Source organism: Pteronotus mesoamericanus, unplaced genomic scaffold (assembly GCF_021234165.1).
Source record: "Pteronotus mesoamericanus isolate MK-2021 breed Mesoamerican mustached bat unplaced genomic scaffold, CSHL_Meso_final contig_25, whole genome shotgun sequence".
Classification (NCBI taxonomy): domain Eukaryota; kingdom Metazoa; phylum Chordata; class Mammalia; order Chiroptera; family Mormoopidae; genus Pteronotus; species Pteronotus mesoamericanus.
Genome location: NW_026555105.1, coordinates 2,444,335 through 2,457,314, shown reverse-complemented (window position 1 = coordinate 2,457,314; position 12,980 = coordinate 2,444,335).

Sequence of the window (12,980 nt, the reverse complement as noted above, 5' to 3'; positions counted from 1 at the left end):
GGTCCCTGTGTGTTGGGGGGACCCCTCAGGACCCCATGATGTTATCCCGCGGCACCGGTTGGCAGGAGGCTGCATGGAGGCCCTGGGAGGGGAGCGGCTCACCGCCGGGAGAATGTAAACCCAGCGTCCTGATTCCTGGGAAGCTCTGCCCACGTGACCCAAAATCAACACCGGGACTGACGTCTGCAGTGGGATCCAACGCAGGAGCTGCCCCTGACCTCCGCGGCTTCCCGGAGCCCTGCTGGAGTCTGGGGGAAAGGGCAGACCCGTTCGGTGCACAGCAAACATTGAGCCAGGACAACAAACCTGCCCTTCGTGCACCGGGGGTACACGGGCGCTTGGCGGGTGGGCTGGGATGGTGGGGTCTCCTGCACTGGGGAGTCGGGGCTGGGGGTCCCTCGGGCGCACCCTGACCCCAGGCCCCGGTCCGGGTACCGTACGCGTGTTCCTTCCAGAGCTTTAAGACCACAGGGCACTGGCCCTGGAAGGCTCCCTGGCCTTCCCCCCGCCGGCCAGGGGCCCTGAGCCAGAGCGGTGACCTCTGCTTTGCAGTTGCTGTCACCAGTTGCAGTAACAGGGCACCAGGTGAGGGCATCTGAGGGAAAGGGCCAGCCACCGGCTTCCTCTCTCCTGCCCTCTTCCGTTCCGGGGCGGAGGCGAGGGCGGGGAGAATGGGGAAACGGTGGTAAACACTGGTGGCCTTGGACACGTCCCAGCTCTGGCTCTGGCTGGCAGTGTCACCTGAAGTGACACTCCAATCTGTGCCATGGGGTGATAATGTCCCGGCTGGGGCCTGGCGAGGGTGAAATGAAATAGCCCAGCCTGGCGCAGACCCGCCTTCCAACAGGGCTGAACACTCACGCGCCGGCCCGTGCGCCGAGCCTCAGTTTCCCTAGCTGTAAGGTGGGCACAAACACCGCACCGTCTCAGGAGGGCAGGTGGGAAGATCCAGGGAGATGATGCATGTAAGGCAGCGGGACCACAGCGGGGACCGCGAGGACAGCAGCTCTCATTTATTTTTCTCCCTATGCACGCAGCAGGTGCCTTCCTGGATGGCCACCCTCCCTCTCCTCAGACACCTCAGCAAAGTCTCAGCAAAGGCCCCGGGATCTCTCCTGAGACAAGGTGTCCAGAGGGAAAACCGTGGGCGCGCAGAGATGTCGCCGTACGGATGCTCCTTCGGGGAGGTTGTTTATCATTGCGAAAAAACAGGAACAAACCTAAATGCCCAACAGTAGGGGATCGCTTCAAGGAACTGCAGTCCCTCCCAGAAGGGATGCTTTATTGACATGCAGTGTGTGCCACCTGCGGTCCCACTTGGCGGTAGTGACGGATGTGTGTCGCGTGCACGTGCATCTGTGTCTAGGAAATGTCCTGAAAAATACGCCATCAAATGGCAACAGCTGGGGCTTCTCGAAGTGCAGGCCATTAAAACAACTCTCCTCATGGCTTCTCTCGATCTGTCAGTTTTTCTACAATGATTATGCGTTTTTTGTGCCGCAAGGACTTGAGATAGGTGGAGATTTTTGGTAACGCTTGCCTCAGGGTGGGAGGGCGGGCAGGCCAACGCAGGGCCAACCTCCCTCCCGGCTGGGTGGGCACGTTGGTCGGAGAAGGTGGAGTCCTTCTGAGCGGCCAGAGCCTGGCTTGGATTGGGGGAGGCATCTGTACTTCCACCACTTTTTCTAGGCCCACAAATACTGTACCACCCCCCCCACCCCCGTCCCCCACCCCCGCCCGCCAGCGGCAGTTCAGTGCCAGGTGCGGTGGTAGAGGGAAGGGCTCTATGCCAGGCCCTGCCCGTTGTGGGGCGGACAGCTCTGTCTGCAGCCCTCCCTCCGAGACCCAGGGCAGACCCTGCGCAAGTCAGCGGTGGGCCCTTCCCAGGAGAGAGCCAGGCATCTGGGAATGAGGTTGCCCCCATTGTACGCCCAGGGGGCCGGGCCCAGAGAGGCCCTGCTGCCGACCTGAGATCGTCAGCCAAAGGGACCGGAAGTGGGGACAGGGGTCAGGCCGGCCCCAAGCCCTGCCTCCTTCCACGCGTCGCTTTGCTTCTCTGCAGTGGTGGCTGGACCGAGTGCTCGGCAGGAAGAGGAGCTGGGTGTGAGGCCGGAGCATGGACGAGGAGGGCCTCAGGGGAGCCCGGGCGGGACGGGGCAGGCTTGGCCACTGGGGCGGGGAACCTGGCCCCTGGCCAGGCCTCATGGCACCTCTGCTGTGCACAGGGCAAGGAGGAACTGCCGCCGCTGCTCCAGACTGAGAAGGTGCGAGTGGGGCCCACCACAGCCTCTGGGACCCAGAGCAGTGCAGCTCCCGGCAAAGGGGGCGGGGGGCGCGCGCACGGGCTGAACTGACCTCATGTGAGGACGAGGGCACAGCCCCTCAGAGCAAGGCGGACAGAGGACCAGCCCTCCTGTCCACGCAGGGCCAACATTCCACGTGGGGGGCCTGGACGGGGAGAAGCTGAAACCACCCCGCACCCTCTGCTGGGGGCCCGCAGCCCCAGCCCCCCGGCACCCCGCCTCCTCCACCAGCCATCCTGGGTCCTTCCCTGGGACCCCCGACCTTCCCACACAGCTGAGGGGCTCTGCACCCAGCCTGGATCAGCTCCAGTCGGTCACCCCTGTCCACCCCTCACCCCAATGCCTTGATGTCACACAAGCCCCGCCACCTCCCCACCCTGCCCAGGGCTTTGCTGTAAATGGCGGCGCTTGGCAGGGAGCGAGAATGCCCTCAAATGGGGAAAACCTGAGTCAACTGACCCCCGCCCTTCCTGAGGAACCTGGATCAAGTTCCCCCCGTGGGGCGAGACAGGGCTTGAGATGGAGACGAGATTCGAAGGGAGGGAAAGAATGAATGTGACTTTTTCGGCCGTTCTGAAGTTTTGCTGGAGTTTTCCTGCCCTGGCTCCCCAGGAAGCTGAACGCCAGGGAGCCCGGGAGCGAGGCTCTGCCCACGCTCCGGTTGAGGACCGGCTCCAGCCGCTGCCCAGATGACAGGAAGACGGCAGGCACATGATGGATGTGGCTCTGACCATCTCAAAGCCGCTCCCCCGCACGGGGGCAGAGCCCAGAGGTGGCTGGGCTGCCGCAGAGCCAGGGCTCTGGGCTGCCGCAGAGCAGCGGCAGACGTCATCCGTCCTCAGCCGCGGCAGCAAGAGCACGTCCGCTGGCGGACACCTGCCGCGTCCCCGCACGGACGCTGCTTCCCCGGGGGGCTCGCTGGCCTGCACCTGCTCACGCAGCCCGGCCCCCAGGTGCTGGGGGAGGCGCTGTGTGAATCAGCCAGGCGAGCCAGCCCCGGTGGCGGAACCTTCCTCCGGGCGAAGCAATTTGCAGCAAAATATGCTGTAAATATTTGTTCAGCCCGGGAAAACGACTTTAATTGCATAATTAAACGCGTTGTCGATTATGCTTCTGGACACAGCGACGGGGGAGAAGCTGGGACCACAGCTGTCCCTCTGAGTTTGTTGATTCAAGGGCCTGCCTCCGGTTTGGTTGTGAAGACTTTGCGTGGCCCCATCGTCCCTCCCCACAGTGGGGATTTGGGGAACAGCCGGGGAGGAGGGAGGAAGGGGCTTGGGGGCTTTGGGGAGAGGAGAGAGAGGAAACTCAGAGAACCAGCTGCAAAGGGACCCCCAGGCCCGCAACAGAATCTTCCCTGTGTTTTCCAAATGCGCTGTGCACTTGCCACTCTTGTGGGTAACTGGTAATGTGAGCAAATAATCGATTCTCTGAGGTAGAACACAATCAGAGGCAACTGCAAGAAATTTGCCTTAGAAGAAAACATTGCGTTCCAACCATTAATTAAAAACCAGCCTTCTTTGATAAGGTAACCACATAAATACAACACTTACCCGGACACAAAAGGCCACATAGTGGCAAATCCACAGAGACAGAAGGTAGATCCGTGGTTGCCGGGGTCAGGGGGTGGTGGCTTTGGGCCGGGGCTGCTAATGGGAGCAGGGTTTCTTTTGGGGGCGATGAAAATGTTCTAAAACTAGATTGTGGCGAAGGCTGTTCAATCCTGTGATTATGTCAAAAACCACCGAATTGTGCATTTTAAGTGGGCGGATTTTATGGTATGTGAATTATAGCTCCAGGAAGTAGTTTTAGAAAAGAATAAATACAGTGAAAACAAAAATGTCTCTTAACTGGCATTAGAAACCAGCTGTTTCCCAAAGGTTCTGAGCTGGCAGGCCTGTGTCTTCCTTGTCAAAAAAGAGATGACCAGCTGTGGCTGGGCGGCTCGGTTGGTTGGACTTTGTCCCATGACCCAAAAGGTGGCAGGTTCTATCCCTGGTCGGGGCGCGTATGGGAGGCAACTGATCGATGTTTATCTCTCTTCCCTTCCCCTCTCTCTAAAATCAATGAACATGTCCTCAGATGAAGATTAAAAAAAAAGAGAGAGATGGCCAGGGCAAAGAGGGACACCGGGCAGGGGCAGCCCGCGGAGATGCTGTCCCGGAGAGAAGCAGGGAGACTCCAACGAAAGGGACCGACTTTCTTCTCCTGGGATTCAACGCCAAGGCCCATGAACATCTGCAAATGATCACTGAGCCCCAGAGGAGAAGCAGGCAGAGCACAGACACCTGCAACGGCCAAAGGCCAGCAGGTGGCAGCGCTGAGACGCCCGGAGCCCTGCGTCCCAGGCTGCCGGCTGCTCACTGGCGTTGCGGCCAAGTCCTGATTCCAAGCCGGCCCCCAGCAGAGGGGGGACCCCAGGGGGAGGAGGGCAGGACCCCCACCCCAGTTCTGACAGTGCATCAGGAAACTCACACACGCCAGGGTGGCAGCGAAGGGAGGGTTGGGCTCAGGCCACCACATAGCGGAGGGTCTGGTCCCCGGAGCTCTGGCCATGACCCCCCGTGGCAGAAGCCTGAGGAATGGATTCTGGGTTATGAAATGAGCGGCCGCCATGGCCACTAGACTCCTGGTGTGGACTAGGGACAGACCTTTCTTCCCCGAGCCTCAGTTTCCCCAGATGTACTGGAGTGCTTTGCTTTGCCCTGCAGAAGTCCTCCCACTCTCACCTGCTCTGAAGTCTGAGCCATGTGGCTCTTCATGGGTGGGTGGGGAGGGGGCTTAGAACTGGGACTTAGTGACCCTGGGTGCAGGGGTGGGGAGTGTGACAAGACAGAGAGCGTGGCCTGACTTCCAGGGCCGGGAGCAGGCTCCTCCCCCAAATGGTCTACCCGGCCATCGTCAGCACGACCTCCACCCGACCCCCTGGTCGCCCCCCACTCCCTCTTTGTTCCACCAGGTGATGCATCTCTCCCTCACATGCACTGAATTCTTCCAACGCCAGGACCCCCCAACCCCAGGAAGGAAGGTGGGGAGTGGGGGGTGCTCAAACGTATGGGTACGCCCGCAGGTCCCTGCTGCTCGACCCCTCCCACTCCGCGGCGGGTTTTGTCCTCAGGGGCACGGTGAGCTCAGCCAGCAGGGTATTCAGCCGGCTTTGGACTGCCCTTCATGCTCCCTGGGGAGACGGAGGGGACCCGCCCTGTGGCCCAGGTGCAGCTCCAGGACCACGTCAGCCACAGGGAAACCAGCCTCTGGAAGACGTTGGCTGCCATTTCAACGCCAGACCCTGGAGCGTTCAAGGCTGCGTTTCGGGGCTGGGTGAAGGCCACCTCCTCCTGGGTGGGGGTGAAATTCACTGCCCTGAGGGGGCCAAGGCTCCTGACCCCGAGACCGAGACCAGCCTGGCCCAGCCGGGGCCTCCCCGGCTGAGTGTGGCCCTAGGGTTGGCATTAACCACCTCCCGGCCCCCCATCCCATAGCTGCCCCCCCACCCCGCCCTGGTTCATGGAACACTCTAGAACATTCTGCCCTCAGAGGCAAACTCAGGTCTGGCCTTGGTGGGCACGGAGGCTATGCCTGTCTGCCTGAGGCCTCCGGGAGGCCCTCGTCACCGTGGCGAGCAGAGACCAGGGAGCCAGAGGCCCGTGACTCACACAGCAGCTGCTTCCTGTTACATGACGCGGAGCTCAGAGCCATTAGCCCACAGGAGATGAAATTTACATTTTGAATTAAGTGGATCATCAGACCCAAGGAAATTAAACCTAAGTTGGAGGGAACTGTGGGCCGGAGAGGTAGGGGCTCAGCCAAGCGTTCCGGGCTGCCAGGCGCTTTTTATTTCTTTCAACGGTCTGTGGACCCAAGGGGACGGGAGGGCAGCACAGCGCGGCGGCCTCGGAGGCGGAGGGAGATGGGGAGCGGAGATGCTCTTCCCCTTTCTCCTTGGGCAAAGCACGTTACCTCGCGTGGCGGAACTGAACTCGGATCTGGCCCATGTCCTCCATCGTAGCCTCCCCTAACAGCGGCGATGTGTTGAGCGCTTGTTACCGCCCGGCCTGTAGGGAACCGCCTCTGACATCAGGTAGAAGTGAGTTCACACCCCTTCTTAGTTCCCCCGCCTGCAGTCTCGCAGGGAGGGAGTCCGATGAAGGAAGTAAAGAGACAGTGTTGTCAACAGCACAAGTTCAGTGCGTTATGTTAGGAAGTTGCGTCTGTTTTTCGGGTGCACCATTTGGGAACCAAAGACCCCGTCGGCCCCACCCCTGCCCCACGCACCATGAAGCTTGGAAACACACCCTGCTCCGCTGTGGTCTGGGTGCAGAGCGCCCCCTGGGGTTGTGCGGGCCACACCTCGCAGCCTCCCTGGGGAGACGCTGCGTCTCCAAGTCCGAATGAAGCTCGCAGGCTGGGGGAAGGCTCAGCGCGCACGTGGAAAGGGTGGGCGCCTTCCTACAGCCTCTGCGTGTGTCTGTGATCATGTCTACTGCGATTTGTCCTCCCTGGGAAAGGACAGGGTCCCCACGGCCACCTCACTTGGTGTGGAGGAGGCGTGTGGGGCGGGTCCCCTAGCTACCGTCTCCCTGGTTCACGGAGGAGCTGACTCCCAGGAACAGGTCATAACTCAAATTGCCTTGAGCTGCCTTGAGCCAGGCTCGTGTCCTTCGCATGCTGAACTCAGACGGGTCCGAGGAGGCCACAGCTCTTTGCAACAGGGGTGCTGTGTGGGTTCCAGGCGATGCACACGCCAGGGCTGGGGCAGGTGCAGTGGGATCGGCCTTGCCTGCTGCCGAGGCAGCTGTTCTAGCCGCCACACTCCCTTGGATGCAGCTCCCTGAGACCGATCCGTCATTTTCCAATGAATAGTCATCGAACGCCCCTCGACTGCCTGGTTGGCCCATGTGGTTAGATGAGCTGATCAGGACAGTCCTTCTAACAAAGGGGTCCCCCAGGAGCCCTGTCCTTCTCCTGGGGCCACCGAACAACTAAGCCTCAAGTTGTCAGGAGCAGTACTCCCCATTGGGGAGAGTCCACAGGTTCTCATTCTGTCCCACTCGGGATTCCTGGACGGTCAACCTCCTGGGGCACCCGCTGCCCCCAGACTTTGTAATTCTGCCTGGGTGGCTAGATGCTCTTCTCCCACCCTCCCTGCCTTCCTTCCATCCATTGATCCAGCCCTTTACCCACTCCTAGACCCCCAACTGTGCGCGCCCCCACGCACTCTCCATCCATGGACACGTCTGCCCGGCAGGCGATCCAGCCTGCACTCGGGTGCTCCCTAACTTCCGGGGGCTCAGTCCGCTGACCCCTTGGCATCCATCCTCGGCGCCCCCTTCCCTCTCTGCACCAAGGTCATGCCACCACCAAGCCGAGAGAGCCAGAATGTGCATGAGCTTGGTCTGATTTTCCCGCTCTCCCGGGGGCCTCCAGGACAAAGTAACAGCGAAGCAGGACAGAGCAGAAGAGCCGAGGGCTCCCAGAGGTGCAGACGGGTGCTACAAAGGCTCGAGCGGTGCTCATCAAATGACATCATCTCTGGAAAGCCACATCTAAAGGGCAAAGTGTAGGAATCCCAGGTGACAGGATCAGGGTGGGGCGAGGGGGAGGGGAGTGTGTCTGGCGTCGGGGGTGGGGTGGCGGAGGGCAGATGCTAGGGCCATGGTTGAGGGGTCCGCGGCAGGGGGTGCGGCTTGGTCAGAGCCAAGGGTGTGGGTGTGAGTCATCGCTGACACCGTTAGGAAAAGCCAGGCCAGGTAACTCAGTGACTGGGGCCTGACCTGTGGGCCCAGGGAGAGAGGAAGCTGGTTGGTGACAGAAGCATCTGGCTTCGGCCGAGAGCGGGCCCTGAAACTGTGTGCCCTCTGTTTGGGGGTGCTGGCCGGCACCGTCCTCCTCAGCCCCGGGGAGACGGGCCCAGCGCTGTCAGCGAGGACAGGCCCAGACCACCCGGCCGCCCCAGGCGCTCACGGCGGGGTCAGCCAGCAGGGACCTGGAACAGCCGAGTCCAGAGGACAGGCTGGTGTCAGGAGCCCAGCAGGCCGCAGCTGAGCAACGTCGCAGGAGGTCCCCTAATGGCCACTGCTGTCCCAGCGGATGGGCCGGAGACAAAGTGGCAGAGGAAACCAAACCCCTTCCCAGGGCCTTGCCTCTGGCAGGGGACAAATCTAGGTCATTTATGGTCCCAGACCTAAGTGCTAGCCTGCTGTTAGGCTAGAAACTTCAGCATCTGAAAAGCTCTGAGCTAATTTTCAGGGGAGAAATTAGATGAGAAGTGGCTTTTAAAACCCAAAGAATCGTGTGTTTAAAAACTTGGTTGCCAGGGAAACTCTTTCCCCAACCCTCCTTCGCCACCACATTATAAATTAAATCCCCTACATGAAGGGTAACGAAGGTAATAGCTGGCCCTGCTGCAGAGAGAGGGGGTGGCAGGCAGCCGGGCGGAAGGGCCCCCGACCTTTCAGGGCGAGCCGCCCCCCAGTGCCCGGGGGGAGCGGCTCCTTCCTGCCTGCGGGGGTCCTGAAACACCTTCGGAGGCCAACGCAAGCCAGCGAGCAGCTGCGCGCCGTGTGCTGTTAAAGGCCAAACCAGTGATTGCTGAGAGGCAAGCTCAAATGTCACGCTGCCACCCTGTTGGTTTCCGAAGAGGCGGGGAGCCTGGGAGCCGCTAACGAGCGGTGGTGGAGGGCCGTGTCCCGGCCCCCGCGGCCATGTCAGCGTCCGCAGTGCCGGCGGGCCGGGGCTGACGCGGTTGTTATCTGCCACCTTCGGGAGGGAAGCGGTGTGCCATTTATTTAGTCCGTGGCCTCAGCCATCTCTCCACCCATCTGTCCATTCACCCCTCCCCACCTGTCCATTCATCTAATTGTCCACTGGAGCGTCCACCCGCCCATCGCCGAGGCACCGGTTCATTTACTCATCTGCCCATCCATCTACCTGTCCAACGTCCTTCCCACTCTCTATCGGCCTAGTCTCACGTGTGTGCATACACATGGGGTAAAGGGATGGACGGACGGATGGACAGACGGACAGACGGACGGATCAACGAGTGGGTGGCGGATGAAGGCGCATTCGCTAGCCGTCTGTCCAGCTGCCTCCATTCCCCGATCTAGGTATCGACTCACTAACACACTCACCCAGTTAGTCAACCTTTACTGAGCACCCAAAGGTACACCAATGGCTCCCACCTACTGAGTGCCTGACGCCATGTCTTTAGCTCCTTCTCTTGACACTGAGACTTGGGAGTTAGCGTTGTCCCCGCTCCACAGACCAGGCTGGGGAGCAGTTCTAGTAGCTCCTCAGGGTGGGAGCTTGCATTTCCACCCTCGTCTCCACCCTGAGCGTAAATCCCCAGAGGGGGCTGTGGGCTTGGTGTCACCCATCCACCGGTGTCTCAGCCCACGGGCTAAAGGGGAAGGAGCCGGGGGACAGAGCGGGAGGAGGAAGTAGCAGGAGGAACCCTACATCCCAGACTCCAGCGGCCGGGCTGCATCGGCTCTGACCTCCTGCACTTCACCCCGCCCCTCCCCCCCCACCGACGTACATGCACATGTTCCCCATATACTTGGCCCCTTCCCAGGGCAAATACTGCCAGCGTGGTCATGGGGCCGGTGCCAAGGTGAAAAGTCCACGGGTTAGAACCTTAGCCACCGAGGCCGAGCCCCTGGGAGGCCCCACTCCCAGAAGCCAAGGCTTTTCCCCTAGTGAGCTTTGGTCCACCGCCCCCGCTCCTCCCAGGGAATGCCCAGGAGGTAAACGGGCACTGCAGGCTCGGCGTCTGCCTCCCCTTTCACCTCCTTCCCCGGGACCTTCTCCCCAGGGAGCTGCGCTGGTGGCTGTGGACTCCTTAGCCCCCCAGTTCCTGACACACAAGGGGCCTGGGGTCCACACCAGAGTCGGGGGAAGGGGGGGGCTGCTTCCTCAGCGCTCCCCACGGCCCAGGTCTGTGCTTGGGACTCTGGGTACCTGTCCATGCTCAGTGCGGCCAGTGTCCCGGCTGAGCGCGGGGGCACGGTTTTCATTGTGCAGCGGGGTAGACTGAGGTTCAGAGCAGCGAGGCGACGCCTCAGGCCGCGTGCCAGGGAAGGCACCCGAGACAGGCTGCCTCCCTGAGCCCCTACTGTACCCTCCTGTCCAGCTTTTGGGGTTCAGTGGGTGAGTGACTTGCCAAAGTCCCCGGGTGCTGAGGGGCAGAGCTGAGTTTGAACCCCAGTGCGCCGGGGCCCAGAACCCGCTTTCTGCAGCTATTACCCATGACTCACTAGCTCGCAGAGGTTCGATCACCCTCGGGACCATTTGCTGAGTGTTACCCCCACAGCAGGCTCTGGGCACTAGGGGGGTGGGGGCAGGTACGGCCTGAGCTTAGGACGGTAGATTTTCATCTGGGGGTCCCTGCCCAGGGGTGGGCTCTACTGACACTTTGGAGCTGCTTCCTGAGCCCGGAGCGAAGGCTGTGACATTTGCTCCTTCCTGGATAAAAATCACGCCATCTGCTCCCAACCCATGGGGGGCCCACCAGCTGCCGGCCGTCTCTCCCCGCATCCCAGCAAGCCCTCGAGGGAAATGCGACTTTCTTCCCTGCTCTGTGCCTGAGAGCCCGAGGCACTCGGCGGGAGCTCTGCTGCCTCCCTCAAGCGTCCCGGGTCACAGGAGCGGGGTCCTGCCGGTACCGGGGCTCACGCGCCCCGTCTGCGTCCCGCCCAGGTAACACGCACGGGCGGCACCGCGTTCCCTGCAGACGGGGAAACTGAGGCTCAGAGCCGGGAAGGGGCAGATCTGAGTTTCTCTTCCTGGCTGCAGACAGTCTGAGAGAGTCATCCAAGGTCACTGGAGCTGCGGCGGCCGCAGGACAGCAACAGTGTTTTGACTCCTGGTCGTCACGACGCGCCGCGAGGGGAGGGCAGGCGCGGGGGCCGCCGGGGCCTCTTTAATTCATGAGTTACTGGCAGAAGCACAATCGCGAGGGAAGATTGATGACCGGCTGCAGGTATTGGTGGGTGGATTCATAAAGCTGTCGGCCGCCGGCCGTAAATCAGATGAATATTCAAGATTCTGCCTCGGGAGCAATTCTCTGGCGCTGGCAATAACAAGATGGATTCGACGCAGGAAGCCGAGCGCCGTGGCCTCAGGAGCCCCCGGCCCCGGAACAGGCTCTTTCCACTTGCAGAGAACTTCTGCTTTTGCCTGGAAAACTCGGGCAGCTCCAAAGAGAGAGGAGCGGGGAGATGACTGTGCGCCCCAAGCCCCCCTGCAGACCCCATTTGAAAGATGTTTTTTATTGAGGCAGAACTGACATGCGGTAGCACACACAGGTCCTACGTGGAAAGCGGGATGAGCCTGCACGCTTGTGTGTCACCCTTCAGGCTCAGGGCTCTAGGCTCAAGGTCTAGAACATTCTATCACCCCCCAGAAAGTTCCCTGTGCCCTCCTCTATGGACCGCCGCCCTCCCCGCGCCCCCCGCCCAGGCCACTGCTGACCTTGCTCTCCCCGGCAGTAGTTCCGCCTCATCTGTGACAGAGTCTGGGAGAGACATGGACTCAGTCTGGGGTCTGCAGTCCCCGCTGGAAGTGCCACCGCCTTGGGGTGGGCCGTTTCCCCTGCGCGACCCCGCTCTGTTTCCGGTTCTGCCCAGTTGGCAGGAGGCTGCAGCGAACGCCAGGCTGGCCTCCCTGGGCATGCGTCCTTCCCACGTGGGGAACTGATGGATCTTAGGACGGTGGGGGCCCTTTACAACCCCCACCCCGCGCCGTGGCTGCCACGGCACTCAGGGGACAAGGCAACCCTCTCCTGTGTGTGGCCACAGGCCCTGTGTGGTCCCAGCTGCCGCTGTCCTTGTCTCGGGCCACGGTGCTGCCTGCTGGCTGGGGTCAGGCCTCACCCCAGGGCCTTTGCACTGGCTCCTGCCTCTGCCCGGAGGCGGCAGAAAGTAGGGGCCTCACTTGGAGATGTCTGGGCTTTCTCTGCCCTCACCGCTGTGCCCTCTGCGGCTGCCCCATGCTGGGTCCCAGGGGCTCACGCGAGGGAGACCTGGAGGCTGCAGAGGCTGCTGTGCACCCCTCCCCCCCGCCCCCGCGCTCCCACGGGCCAGCGCCCTCTGCCTGTAGGTGTGGGTCCCACAGGAGGAGATGCCGCTGCCTTTTGCAGTGGGGAGTGTGTTCACGAGCGGTAGGTGCTGCGTGTGGTCACCGCAGCCGGTCCCTTCAGGAGCCTCATCCTACAGATCGGGACACAGAGGCCACCAGGACACCCCGGGCCCCTCGGTTTCTGGCTGGTGGTCTCCACCTCTCCGCGGGAGTAGCGGGGAGCCCCAAGGGGTCTGACGTCTGGCCCGGGCAGGGAGCGTGGCACTGGGCTCCAGGACTCCTCCCTCCTGGGGTCCGTACCCCCTGCAGGACCTTGCCCTTGGCGGGGGGATGTGCCCACCCCCACCTGTCCACTCCTACAGGGGCATTCTCTCCTGAATCTTTGTCCCAAGGGACTAGGAGCCTTAGAAGTCAATACATGAGTGACGACCTCAGCCCTGGGCTGCCCATGTATCTGGGGTCCCCTCTCCATCCCCAGACAAGGCTGGACCTCAGGGCTCATGAACATCCCTGAAGTCAGACCCCCTGAAGCTGAGGAAGCCCAAAGCAACCTCTGTGCACAGGACCCGCACCCCTCTGCACCCCATCCTCTCCTGGGGG